This window comes from Chlorocebus sabaeus, chromosome 21 (genome assembly GCF_047675955.1).
Source record: "Chlorocebus sabaeus isolate Y175 chromosome 21, mChlSab1.0.hap1, whole genome shotgun sequence".
In the NCBI taxonomy this organism is placed as follows: Eukaryota; Metazoa; Chordata; class Mammalia; order Primates; family Cercopithecidae; genus Chlorocebus; species Chlorocebus sabaeus.
In genome coordinates, this window is record NC_132924.1 from 70,658,395 (window position 1) to 70,673,555 (window position 15,161).

At 36.1% G+C, this 15,161-nt stretch overlaps 1 protein-coding gene and 1 long non-coding RNA gene across 8 annotated transcripts in view; both read left to right on the forward strand.

Moving 5' to 3' along the window:
* Positions 1–7,959, forward strand: part of LOC140709675 (uncharacterized) — a 37,221-nt gene extending 29,262 nt beyond the window's left edge. Inside the window, exon 2 of the long non-coding RNA XR_012090379.1 lies at positions 7,626–7,959. This is a non-coding gene — a long non-coding RNA (uncharacterized lncRNA). The remainder of the gene's footprint in view (positions 1–7,625) is intronic.
* Positions 1–15,161, forward strand: part of CACNA2D1 (calcium voltage-gated channel auxiliary subunit alpha2delta 1) — a 498,706-nt gene that overhangs the window by 142,949 nt on the left and 340,596 nt on the right. The gene's annotated exons all lie outside the window — the stretch shown is intronic.

Below are 15,161 nucleotides of genomic sequence, written 5' to 3' on the forward strand. Positions count from 1 at the left end.
TCCTAATATATAGTTGGTGTTCTATAAATATTTACTAAATGAATAAGTTGGCTAATGATTAAAATGTAGGGTTTTTTCCCCTTTATAAGCTCTCTAATATTTTCTGATTTTCTATAATCCTATTAATTTAGGGCTGTAGAAATCAATTATGTTTATCTGATTGCTACTCAATATAACAATAAAACTGAAGTTTAAAGATGTGATAGTGAAGTGAAGACACTTGGAAATTATGTATTCATACTCTCATCTAAACCTTTTTTTTTTTTTTTTTTTTTGAGATAGAGTCTTGCTCTGTTGCCCAGGCTGGAGTGCAGTGACGTGATCTCGGCTCACTGTAACTTCCACCTCCTGGGTTCAAGTGATTCTTGTGCCTCAGCCTCCCCAGTAGCTGGGACTACAGTCACCTACCAACTCGCCTGGCTAATTTTTTATTTTTAGTAGAGATGGGGTTTCACCATGTTAGCCAGGCTGGTCTCGAACTCCTGACCTCAAGTGATCTGCCCACTCCAGCCTCCCAAAGTGCTGGGATTACAGGCGTGAGCCACCGCACCCAGTCATTCTCATCTAACTTTTAAAGTAAAACTATCTTCACTGTTCTTTCTGAGAAAACGCTGATTGCAAAATACCCAGAACAATAATGAGAAAGTAGAAGTTTCCACTTTGACCTACTTTCTCCCGAAAACCCCCCAAAACAAACAAAAAAACCTAACAGAATAATTTGCTATATGATCATCTTTCATTGTATACATAGTGTCTCTTTAATGTTAACAACATGTTTGTATGATAAGTAGAGAAATTTTTTTTTCTCAATTAACCAGGTGAGTAAAAAATGACTTAGTATTTACTATCATTTTTACTTTTTTTATTTTTCAGACAGAGTCTCGCTCTTTTCGCCCAGGCTGGGTGCAGTGGCGCCATTTCGGCTCGCTGCAACCTCCACCTCCCAGGTTCAGGGTATTCTCCTGCCTCAGCCTCCTGAGTAGCTGCGATTACAGGCACATGCCACCAGGCCCGGCCAATTTTTGTACTTTTAGTAGAGACGGGGTTTTGCCCTGTTGGCCAGGCTGGTCTTGAACTCCTGACCTCAGGTGATCGGCCCACCTCAGCCTCCCATAGTGCTGGGATTACAGGCATAAGCCACTGCGCCTGGCCTATTTTTACTTATTAATCGAATTATATGTACATAAACTTGCCTCATTAGACATTTGGAGCCGGGTGTGGTGGCATGCATCTGTAGTCCCAGCTACTCAGAACACTCAAGCCTAGGAGTTAGAGGCTGAAGTGTGCCTGTGCAAAGCCACTGCTTTCCAGCATGGGCAACATAGTGAGACCCTTGTCTCTTAAAAAAGAAAAAAAGACATTTGGACTCTTTTTAAAAATAAATTTCATAGTATGAACTATAAATACGAAATTATGAAATTTAAAGTAAAGAAACTTATTCATAAGTTCTGGTCGCCAACTTTAAGTAAAGAGCATAGATACTGTCATTCAGATGTTAACAATATTATAGAAAAGAATGGAAAACCTGGATTATGTGTCTGAAATATATAAGCATAGAAGAAGAAAGAAGACAGTGGAATCTCAGATGACCTCATAATGCCGCTCTGTAATGTTATCTTTTAGTGGCAATTACAGTTCTAGTCCTCTTATATATATATAAGTACGCTAGGAAATCAAATAACTGGGTAGTAGGTGGGAATGTGTCTGCGTTGCCCTGGGATTCCCTATTGGTGGAAAACATTTACATGGCACTAGTTTTTAGAGTCATTATTTGCTACTGGAGCACTTTAAAAATTCATACTAAATATTACTCAGTAATTACCAATTAGTATGTATAATTCTATAATAGCTGCAAATGTTTTTGTATTGAAGAGTTTTTGAATAACATTTTCTAGTTAGTGATGTATTTCATAATAATTTTGTTTGTGTATTTAATGAAGAAAGGTTTTTAAAAAATTACTAAAATTTCAATTTTACCCTACTTGATTCTAATTAAAACCACCCCTTGGCAATAAATTCTGCTTCTGATATATCCATATTACAAGAGAATAATTGAGGATAATTATGGTTGGTTCTTGTTTATGAAGGTGGATGAATACGTACTTATTTTTAAGATTACTTATTAGTCATTTTGTTTTATAGTAAAATCTTTATTACCAGCCTCCAGCATCTGAAATATAATACATTCCCAAGAAGATGTGCTACATAAAATAAACTGGCCAATGTTATAAGGCACAGATACTGGTAAAGACTACAACTACATTAAAAAGGTTAAAGGTGATCTCAGGAATAAAAACGTAGCCATTGTATCCTAGAATTCTGTTTGTTTGTTCATTTCTTTAATAGAAACCCTTTTTATTCTATAATTACAATGACTTGTTTTACAAAATTATTTTTTTGAAAAGGAATGTTGACTGCTAGTCTACAAACTGTTTACATTCTTTCGTTGTGTAACAGCATTGGTAATATTAGAAGAAACACACTTCTAATTATGTGAAGTTACCAATTGAGAACAAGTGATAGTTTGCCATTCAACATCTCCCCCTATCCAAAGGAAATATTAACAGTTGTGGTATCTGAGTATTAGCTGCCAGGAGACATTTATGGTGCAGATCAATGATCAAGATTGTTGTTATGCTATTGAATAGGGTAATTCATTTTAATGTGAGTTTTTTTCTATTTATTTATTTATTTATTTATTTATTTATTTATTTATTTATTGAGACAGGGTCTCTCTTTGTTGCTCAGGCTGGAGTGCAGTGGCATGACCTTGCTCACTGCACTCAGCCTCTTGGGCTCAAGGGATTCTCCTGCCTCAGCCACCTGATTAGCTGGGACTATAGATGTGTGCCACCACACCTGGATAATTTTTGATTTTTTTTTTTTGTTTTGGTAGAGGCAGAGCCTCATTGTGTTTCCCAGGCTGGTCTCGAACTCCTGGACTCAAGCGATCTTTCCACCTCCATCTCCCATAATGCTGGCATTACAGGCATAAGCCACCACTCCCCACCAATATAAGTTTTTACTAATGAGAAATAATAGTATCCTAAACTCTGACATTTAAAATGATTTTTGCAGATACATAGGCAGTCACCAACTACATGCATAAATCCTTTTAATTTTAAATCTCATAGATTCTTATTTATTGAATACCAACTATTTGCTAGGCTCCTACAGGTTGAAGTGGCAAAAATTCATATTCACCTACATATACAATTAATCAGAATACTACATAACAAATTAAATCATAAAGAATGTTCAGATACAGTGGTAATACATAGGAGAGAATGATTAACTCTACTTTGTTGTGGGATGGCATGGGGTCAGGGAATGCTATAGCTACATTTTAAATCAGTCCACATTGAAGTGAATAGGAGTTTAACAGATAACTTTAAAAGGAGACATACAATTTGTTAAACTAAAATGTGCAATTAAGCATCTTGGATCTAAATTTATCGAAAATCCTTCCTGCTATTCTAAGAGGTTTCTAGTTAGGTGTCTTTCTGCTAATTAACTGTGGTAGCATAAAGCTTCACTTACTTGTAACCGCTATTGTGCCCAAGGCTGCAAAATTTTAGCTTGACATATTGAGCTAACTGATTCAGATGTCAGAAATGCTCTGAGATGTTAACCCTATTTTAAAGGGGTCACTTACAGAAATAGTTTTTCCATTTCAGAATCTACATGTTAACTCTGTATCCTCACACTTTTTTCCTACTCTTCTCTCCTTTATGTTATCACAAACTGGTCATGTTATAACAATAGTGACTCATTTATGTTTATATGCTATAAATCACTAAACTGTCTGTCCTGCTGAAATTTGAAACTATCTCCCCAAGGACAATGTCTAAGTCAGAGCAGTTGAGAAATAGTTTGTTTTTTTCTGGACATGTTTGGGAATGGGTGGCTCAGGTACTCTTTTTACTTTTTGTTTTTTTTCAACTTATAATGTTATTTCTTAGGTTTTTAAGTTGCCAAATAAAAATGTGTATATTTATGGGGCCGGGCGCGGTGGCTCAAGCCTGTAATCCCAGCACTTTGGGAGGCCGAGACGGGCGGATCACGAGGTCAGGAGATCAAGACCATCCTGGCTAACACGGTGAAACCCCGTCTCTACTAAAAATACAAAAAACTAGCCGGGCGAGGTGGCGGGCGCCTGTAGTCCCAGCTACTCCGGAGGCTGAGGCAGGAGAATGGCATAAACCCGGGAGGCGGAGCTTGCAGTGAGCTGAGATCCGGCCACTGCAGTCCAGCCCGGGCTACAGAGCAAGACTCCGTCTCAAAAAAAAAAAAAAAAAAAAAAAAAAAAAATGTGTATATTTATGGTGTGCATGATGTTTTGAAATGTGCATACATTGCAGAATGGCTAAACTAAGCTGTTCTGTATTACTTCATATACTTACATGTGTTTGTGGTGAGAGTGGTGGCTCATACCTGTAATCTCAACACTTTGGGAGGCTGAGGTGGGAGAATCGCTTGAGTTCAGGAGTTTTAGACTAGCCGAGGCAACATGGTGAAACCTCATCTCTAGAGAGAAAAAAAAAAAAGAAGGAAGAAGAAAGAAATTAACGAGATATAGTGTATAGTGGTATACAGCTGTAATCCCAGCTACTGGGGAGGCTGAGGCAGGAGGGTTGCTGGAGCCTGGGGGGTCAAGGCTGCAGTGAGCAGTGATCGTGCCACTGTACTCCAGCCTGGGCAACAGAGACCCTGTCTCAAAAAAAAAAAAAAAAAAAAAATACAACCTACTTTCTTAGACATTTTCAAGTATACAATAAATTGTTATTACTTATACTCACCTTGTGTCTCTTGAACTTATTCCCTCTGTCTAACTGAAATTTTATACCTTTTGATCATTATCTCCCCAAATCTTTTTGCCTTTTTGTATTTGTTATTTTACTGTAACAAGGAACCTTTTACATTAACATTTATATTTAAGGTTCTTTTTCCTCTATGGAATATTTGAGGAAATGGGCAAAATGAAGTATTGGAAATATAGGTGCTCTCCAAAAATGATGTCTCAAGTTTCACTTCCTTTTCTGAAAGATTTTTGCACAACTAATAATTAGATGGCAAGTCTTTTGTCTTTTTCCTTTTCAAGTTAGCAAGTAAAATGTTGACAAATTGTAACTATGAGCCTGGTATTAGTTATCTGCAGTTGATGTATCTTAGACTGATTTAACTTTCTTTTTTTGTTATTGAGATGTTTATAAATTGGATATATCATGTAAAAAAAAAGTAAAACATTTTAACAACATAAAATGTAGCTAGAAAAATATAAATTAAAAAATTAACTCAAATTTATTATTGTAATTCCTTTAACAAAGTTTCAGAATGGTAAGATTGATACTTACTTTGTAGGCTGTTGGTTTAAATTCTCTTCTATATTGTTAGGCTTCAGATATATAACTGCTTTAAATCTGGTTTATCATCTGTTTTGTTGCAGGGATTCCCCTGTAATTGTTTTATGCATACTAGATTTCATGACTCATGACATATTTTTAACATTAGGAGATACTTAATGACATGACTTATCATTAACCATTAGTCAACCTGCTTTTTATTGTGAAATTTATTTTTCTCTCCAGAATAAAATAGCTCATCTCAGAGTACAAAAAGTCATATTTCTGTTGCAGCAGAAAACTTAATTATAGTAAAAATAAATGATGAGTCATGTCACCATATGGAAATTGCAAGTGTGAATAACTGAATTCCTAGATTCAAGAGAAGACCTGTGATAAAGGAGCCTAATAACAAATTAAAATTTCCATCCTTCTTCTATGTTACAGCTGACTTCTACATCAAATCAAAAATATCTGAATTTTATGTAATAAAGACCAAGTTATTTTTACTGTCAATTTTAAGTATTTTCTAGTAGTAAGAAATAAGAATATCTTGACTAGATATTTAGCCATATTAAAATATAGCTCATGCAATTTATATTACGTTAAAATAGTTAAGTTTACTAGAGTTTTGATTAAGCATGATGGCTTGAACAAGCGTATCTATCTTTATTTTCTTTCAAATCCCCCACTGAAATAAAATAAACACTTAAATCTGTGAGGATAAAGATGATAAAAGAGAAGATAGTGTCAGATAACAAATGCTAACAAAATTGTAGAGCCGGAAGAGTGATCATTATCTTCTAAGAGTAGAAAGAGCAAAAAGCCAAGGGCCTCTATTGGGGTAATATATAATAAATACATATTCTATTGGGAAATAATCACATTTGCACCTCATGTCTTTGGAAGATTTTAGAAATGGGAGCCACAAGCTGCCTTTAAAAAGCTGGGTGCAAAATACAGCTGAAAACATAAAGATTGGCTGAAAGTGTTGAAAAGAAATTATATTCCCAGATCCCTCCCATACTGAACTCAGCCCTGGGTTGAACCCAAGAATAGCTGGAGGTAAGAAGTGTATGAGACATCATTCTAAAACAGGAAACTATTTTAGAATTAAATGAAGCCTCTTCTTTGAGCTGTGAGATACCCAGACTCTTCCCTTCTTGAATCCTAGAATTAGAAAACAGTTTGTAACTTAATTTCTGGAGCTATTGGCCCAAGAGAGGAGACCTTCAGAGACTGACATTTTGGGATTTGCAAACGAAATGGCCAGGTCACCAACTGATCGCCCTATGGTAAAGCCTACCTGTTAGCAAACCTGCCCATGCAGAATGGGCTTTCAACTAGCTTTTCTATGTCTTACTCTTAAATGTGGATGCACAGAGATTATGTATAATTGAAGAAAGCTTTTAACGTAATGACAAAGTCAAAATGACAAACAGGATAAAAAGAAAAAAAAAGACAAATGCAAAAAACAGAGGCAACTGAGACAATGCAGGAAACTGAGGAAAACTTCAGAAATGATATTAAATATCCTTAGATAAGAGATCTTTCATGTGTAAAACAAGATTAGAGTGCTATATAAAAGGACTATTGAGATAATTTATAAAAATTCATAACAGAAACAATAAGTAGAAGTAAAGAAAGGTAAAGTTAAGGAGACTCCCCTAGAAAAAAAAGGCAAAGAAATACAAACTAGAAGACAAAGTCATTGGAAATGAGATCAGTCTATGAAGTATAAAATAAGGTTTCCGAAAAGAAAAAAACAAGGGGAAGAAATTTTTTTTAATGTGTATTTGTGTGTGTGTGTATGTGTGTATATACACACACACATATACGTATGTGCATAGATATGTATTTGTGATTCTCATATTTTGTATATAGTAAGAATGCTTACTCATATATTCATATAAAAATTTGTTTATTTAAATTATATATACCCAAGTGTAATTTCTCATAGGTAATGGACTTGGAAGCCAGATTGAAAGACATCATAAGTAGGAAGTGAAATAAAGAACAGGACATTGACAAGAGGTTTGGGAACACTGAAGAAATTATATTACAGCTCCAGAAAGAAAGATAAATGACAGTACATTGGAATAATAGTCAAAAAGGCAGTAGACTTTTTAATAACACTGGGAGCTAAAAACAATGTGAAATACCTTAAAAATTCTGAGAAATTATAATTTCCAAACTAGAATTGTCTATTGAAATTATCAATCAAGTGTAAGGTAGAACACGTAAATTCTCAAAAAATTGTTCTCCCAATGCACCTTTTCTCAGGAAGCTACTGAAGGAAGTACTCCAACAAAACAAGGAAACAAACAATAAAAGGAATACATGGATTGTTTTAAAGAAACAGGAAATTGGAAACGAAGAAGCAAGGCAATTACTGGATGTCAGCAGAGCAGCAAGCAAGGAGTTTAATCCCATCAAATAGGTGCAGGGTGATGGAGGTATCCAGGACTTATGTCTCCAAGGAAAACATGAAGCAGATGGATTGCTGAATATATTTGATCCTGTTGAAGTGACTGAGTTTTCCTTTAGAGAACCTGAGAATGTATAACTCCAGGGAAATCAACAAGTTGTAAAATAAAGGAAATGTCACAGCACACTACATTGCTTTGCTATGAGTAATATTTTCATTATCATAATTATGTCAGCACTGAATATAGAACTACCTAAAAGTTGCCACTAGCTAAATTGGAAGAACTGAGGGATAAAAAAGTGTGTGTGTGTGTGTGTGTGTGTGTGTATGTATGTGTTTGTGTGTAGTGGGGAAGGGAAAGTAACAAAAGAAAAATAAATAATTGTTTTGATAACACAATTTTGTGGATATTATCTAAATTTTAAAAATGTATAGCAGTTTTTGCATGTTATATTTAAAAATGTAAGTATATAACAAAAATAGCTCACATGACTGAAAACATTTAACTCTGGGCTGGGTGCGGTGGCTCATGCCTGTAATCTCAGCACTCTGGGTGGTTGAGGCGGAAGGATCACCAGAGTCCAGGAATTTGAGACCAGCCTGGGCAACATAGTGAGACCACATCTCTCCAAAAAAAAGACAAAAAAAAATTGACACACACACACACACACACATATATGTTTATACACACACACAGACATAGATATATATAGAGATATAAATTTTATATATAATTGTATTTTTATATGTATTATATATCTGTATCTAGTGTAGATGTAGAGATATAGATATCTAAATAGATATATAGAGATATAGATATCTAAATAGATATATATTTATATATTATATATACTATAGATAAAGGAATTACATATACTATATTACATATAGTATATAGTATATGTATATATTAAATATATAATATATAATATATAATTATGATTATATATATATATATATCATGGCCTGCACTTGTAGTCCCAGATAGTAGGGGATGGGGTTTGGGGGATGAAGTGGGAGGATCCGTTAAGGCCTGCAGTGGAGTGTGATTGCACCACCGTACTCCATCCTGGGCAACAGAGCCAGACCCTGTCTCAAAGGAAAAAAAGAAGGAAAAAAAAGAAAAGAAAATAGAAAATGATTGGCAATGGAAGTGAATTAAGAGTGGAAAAGGTGGCAGGATTTTTAAAAATAATGCTTTCATTGGGCACGGTGGCTCACGCCTGTAATCCCAGCACTTTGGGAGGCCGAGGTGGGTGGATCACCTAAGGTCAGGAGTTTGAGACCAGCCTGACCAACATGGAGAAATCCCATCTCTACTAAAAATACAAAATTAGCCAGACGTGGTGGCGATGCCTGTAATCCCAGCTGCTTGGGAGGCTGAGGCGTGAGAATCGCTGCTTAAACCTAGGAGGCAGAGGTTGTGGTGATCTGAGATTGTGCCATTGCACCCCAGCCTGGGCAACAAGAGTGAAATTCTGTCTCAAAAACAAACAAACAAACAAACAAAAAAACCGAAAAAAAACCAAAACAAAACATGCCCCCTTTTTTTTTTCTTTAATACGACTTGTAGTACTCATTGACTTTTAAATTGAACACTTATATGGGGAAAATATGATTTAATAAAAAATAAAATGAAACTATTGTTTGCATTTGGAAATGAAAGTATTACCTTTATATTGCTTTCTTATATAAAACAATGTGTTACCCTCAAAGTTTAGCTTGAACTCTTACGTCTTGTGTAGGTTTCTGCTTATTTCAACTTAGTGTATTACTGCTGAAAGATGTACCTGTTTCCTTCTTGAATGGTCTATTTTTGTCATAACCTAAAATTAAAATAGCAACAATTAGCCCCTCCTCCTTCTATACCTCTGCATGAAAATATTTGAGGCATCCTTTTGATTTTTCCTGTACTATGCTTGCCTCTGTCCTTTAGTCTTCCTTTTGCTTAGTTCAGAACTTCATTAAATCTTACCTGGAATATATTAGGTTGGTGCAAAAGTAACTGTGGTTTTTGCTATTAAAAGTAATGGCAAAAACTGCAATTACTTTTGCACCAACCTAATAGCAACAACTTCTGAAATGATATTTCAACTTCTCGTCTCTCTCTGCTTTAATTATTCTGAAGTGACTTCAACTTGATCTTCAGAAATTACAACAGTAATGTAGGTTCTACTTTAAGTGAACAACAGCAACAAAAAAGTTAAGGGTAAGATGAGGCAGTCTTTTCAATGGAAAATATTTGTCTTGGGGACAGTATGTCATGTCCCTATATCTGGCACCATTGATAAGGTTATTCATTCAACAATATTTACTGATCACTGACATATGCCAAGCACTCTGCAAACTACTACTAGGGATATAAATATTAGAAAGACAACTTCCTCCCTTTTAAGTCAAGTTGTAAAAGGCTGTAAATATTAGAGTTTTCTCAAAGATAGGTAAGGTTTCAGAGCCAAGTATTTGTTGATAGAGATTCAAGATAAATGAACTGTGTTTGAACTCTGTTAGGTTAAATGGTATTTCTTCCCTCTATGCCTTAAGCCAGTGAGAGTCGTATTTAATTTTTTAATCAGAGACCCTTATCATACCTTGAAGTTAGAAATTAATTATATAGTTGGTTAAATTATTTGGAATGGTTAGCGCCTTTTTAGTGTGTTCAATTCTAGTCCCATTTTTACCTACCTTTTAATTCTAGGCCTTTGCAAAGTTCTGTCCACAAACAATCGCAATTTTCAAATGAATAATTCATCTTGTTCATTGTATTGTGAATTGGCATATCTGAGAGCAGATACAATACTGTGTGTTTGTACAAGAAGCCTTTTGTTCTTTTGCAAAAGAAAAAAATGTTAGGTGTCAAAAGATGTTTGTACTAAATTATGTATATGTTGGACACTTGATTCTTAAAGTCATGCTGAGGGGTATATTTAAATGTGGAGGTGTATGACTAGGTTTTATTGTACTTTTTTGCATTTGATAAATTCAAATAATATTTTGACTTTCAATTCACCATAAACAAATAACATTCATTTTCTGCTTTATAAAGGACAATAGATAACTACTTTATTTGGATCCCATAGAGATATATAACTGTGTGGAACTAAATATTTGCACTATGGGGCCATGGTGACTTTCTGATAGGTAGTGGCTGTTGCAGACTAGATACATGACTGTGATTTATTATTTAACTATGGGCTGTGTTCATTACAGCAGGGAGCCTCGCTTCCTGTAGCTCCTTTGAGATCTGTGACTATCATAACACTTTGCACAGTGGTATGGACATCATTCTCAGTTGCAGGTTTCCTCTGAACTCCTCCAAAAGGCTTGATTTTCACAACCTCAGTGGAACACACAGAGAATTCATGCCTAAACTTATTGACTCTGATATCCAGCATGCTCATAGCAGCATAAAACCATAGGCAGCTGTTCTTTTGGGTCCCAGTTGTCAGGTGGGAAATTACGAAGAACTTCATGCTGTTCTAAATAATTAAAATTAATACTAGAAGAAAACCTGCTCAATTAGCATCAGATTCCTTACAGATGTGGAATATTAAACCAGTGTCTTAAGAGACAAGTATGCATTTGTGAGATACAAATATTTTAGCAGGAATAATTTTTAGTCTGCCTAGATGACTCAACAGAATATATCAATTCAATAACTCTTTGTTAAAAGAAGCTAAGCATTCAAATATATGTGTGTGTGTGTGTAGAGAAGCAAAAGAATCTATCTTTTAATGTGAGTGCTCCTTCTCTATTCCCTTCAGTTACCTTAACTGCCCCAAACAATCCTCTCTTCCCTTAATTTTATTAAAATTATGCATAATATAACTTTTAGAAGACAAGAGTAGGATAAAAGGAGTCAAAAATAATAATCTTTTAAGAAATATTGAATAACAGAACAAGTTTTAATACTGGAATGTATGCTAAGAAGAGAATTGCAGGAAAGTTTACTCTATGGCACTTGAAGACCTTTGTATAAAAAACTTAGGGCCAGGAGTGGTGGCTCACTCCTGTAATCGCAGCTTTGGGAGGCCGAGGCGGGCGGATCATGAGGTCAGAAGATCGAGACCATCGTGGCTAACACGGTGAAACCCCGTCTCCACTAAAAATACAAAAAATTAGCCGGGTGTGGGGGCGGGCGCCTATAGTCCCAGCTACCCTGGAAGCTGAAGCAAGAGAATGGCATGAACCCGGGAGGCGGAGGTTGCAGTGAGCCGAGATCGCACCACTGTACTCCAGCCTGGGCGAGAGAGCCAGACTCCATCTCAAAACACACACACACACACACACACACACAGTTGGGAATATTATACCTCAAGCACTCATAACATTTAATACCACAGCCAAATAGCATCCAATGTCCAGTGCTCTGCTCCACATATAATGCTGAGATAAGCGTAACAGTGTGCAAATCTGTCACCAACTTAAAAGTAAGGAGATGGCCAGGTGCGGTGGCTCACGCCTGTAATCCCAGCACTTTGGGAGGCCGAGGCGGGCAGATCATGATGTCAGGAGATGGAGACCATCCTGGCTAACACGATGAAACCCCGTCTCTACTAAAAATACAAAAAATTAGCTGGGCGTGGTGGCGGGCGCCTGTTGTCCCAGCTACTTGGGAGGCTGAGGCAGGAGAATGGCGTGAACCCGGGAGGCGGAGCTTGCAGTGAGCGGAGATCGCACCACTGTACTCCAGCCTGGGCGACACAGCAAGACTCCATCTCAAAAAAAAAAAAAAAAAAAAAAAAAAGGAGATAAACAAGCTCTATTCTTAGCCCTTGTAGCTCTCAGAGTTTTATTCTTTTATGTTTGTTGTTAGATGGTTGATTGTTTGTTCTCTCATTATTTTAATTGTCTGCATCATTTTTAAAAGGGTTGTCAGAGAGAGCTTGCCAAAATACATGACATTTAAACCATTGAGGAATCATAGTATGATATCCCGGATCTGAAAGTAGAAAGTGCATTATAATGCTATCATTTGAGAATTTGGGTCAGCTCTCCTGGGAGCTCTGAATTTGATATTCATTTCCTTTCTCAGCCGCATTTTCTTCACTAAAAAACAGTGCAGTGAAGCATATAGGACAGATGTTGTGTATGAGAAAGAAAATGGAAAACAAACACAACTGTGCATTGGGGTGCATGTGGGAGGAGATATAATAGAACTCAGTATGGTTATTTCTCCAGAACATCCCAGCCAAGGATAACATCCATCCTCGAAACCAGTGACCTTATTGCTAAAACTGCCTGCGTAAATATAATTTAAGTTAGTAAGACATTTGTTTTTGGAAATAAACAAGGGACTTTAGTGCACAAAAAAAAAAAAAAAAAAAAAAAAAAAGAGAGAGAGAGAAAGAAAGAAAGAAGAGAAGGCTATCTTTTATTTACAAAAGGCTATCTTTTCTATACAAAATAGATTTGTATGTTGGGGACTGTGCAAGTAGACTTGAAGTTACTTTCTGGAAATCTACAGAAAAAAGAAAAAAAAAACAAAAACATTGGTTCTAATTGTCATTACCCTTGGTTGGAGACATATATGATTAAAAAGAACATGAGGACAGTAATAATAAATAATAAATGAACTATAAATTAGATCAGCTGATGATTAAGAAAAGAAGAAATTACTCTCTTAATCTGTGTGTGCTTGTTAAATGGTGCAGGATGCAAAGAGCACCTGCCTGCGTTTTTCATGCCCTGGATCTGCTGTGCTTTTGAAACCTATAGATAAGTTAAATGTGTTCCAAGCACCTCATGGAGTCTATTTCATCTTGGTAAATGGGGGGGAAAATCCCCACACACTTAAATAGGCATGGGGACAAAGTAACTTTGCTAAAGAAGCGAAAACCAATTGGTGATTTAAAAAAAAAAACATTTTTCTTTTTGCTTTCTTTCTCTTTTTTTTGTGAGAATAAACTAAAGCTTTTTAGGACCATATGAGGTATTGAGACATGATCTAATCTGCCTTCTCCCACCAGGCTTTGCTACATCAATAATCAGTGTCTGGCTCAGAATATGAAAGTAGGGAAACTTAGGACAATGAACAAAGCTAGAAACAGTACTTCAGAAAATCACTTGGGAAAGATTGGACAACTTTATATTTTGCTTAGATTATAAAAAGCTATAAGACACTTGTGTATCTGTTTTTGCCTGGATAAAATCCTGTGTCCATTTCAATGAGTTTTAAAATTCTTTGAGTAGGTAGTTTTGGGGTGTGTGTATGTTTTAGTAAATATGTGAGAATCAGAGTTTCCTGTGAGTGATTATAAATCTGTTTCTTCTTCAGCAAGAAAAACAGCGAGTATGAGGATAAGAGAGCAGAGGACCAGCACAAACAGGGGCAGTGATAAGACAGGAAAAACAGAGACTTCCCAGAGAAGGGGTGTTTCTCAATTGCCTGGGACCCTTTCTTCCAAAACAACTTTATGATGCTGTCTAGGTGATTAAAGCCCCTAGATAGCAAGTAATATCTACAAAAGCTACTGGCAGACACACAAATGCTAAATAAGTAGATATGAGAGAGAAGGAAAAAAAGGAGAAAGAGTACCAAACAGTGGTATATTACAAGGGGGCATGGCAGAGCAGGGACAGAGAGGAAGAAGAGACAAGGGAAAAGGAAAACAACAAATGCTGCCATTGTATAACCCAAGAAAATGCTTTCAGTTCCTCAGGAATAATTCACTGGAATCCATCTGTGGCTTTTTAATCACTGATATACAAAAAATAGAATGATTCATTCATGTGCATACTCCCTACTGTATTTTATCATCTGTGCCAGTGTTGAGTACTTTAACCTAAGACATCACCAAGTAGGAAAGAGTCTTCATAACCTGTATTTTTCATAGACGGTCCCATGGCCTCCAGTATCAAGTTTTTAAATATGTCATTGTCAAAATAATTAGCATAACCATATGTTCCAGTTTACCAGGAAAAGTCCTGTCCCATGTGTTCATATATGCTACTCACATTTACTCTTCCAAGGGTTCAGTTGTAAAATGTTACATATGGTCCACTAATCATAGTGGATGCAGCCAATGTGCTGCAAACCAAAGCTACCATAATACACGGATAGTACTGCCCTGGCACCTTCTTATCACTCCCCTGCCCAGCGTTTAATTTTTTTAATACCAGTTATGTACTTCATTTAAGAGCTGAAGAATTTCAAAGTTGCTTACATTTTATAAGTAAATAAGGGAATAACTATTTCAAGAGTACCTACTGCATATCGTGACACTTTTCAGTCTGTGAAAGGTACCTTGGCTAGGACTGCAGGATTGCACAGGGTTGGGCTGTGTGTAGGGGATTCAAAGGATTTGGGGCCTGATTGAGGAAAATGATATGACCATGAGAGGCATTACCACAAAACAGGTTTTATTGGGCAGCACTTGAACAGGAATGCA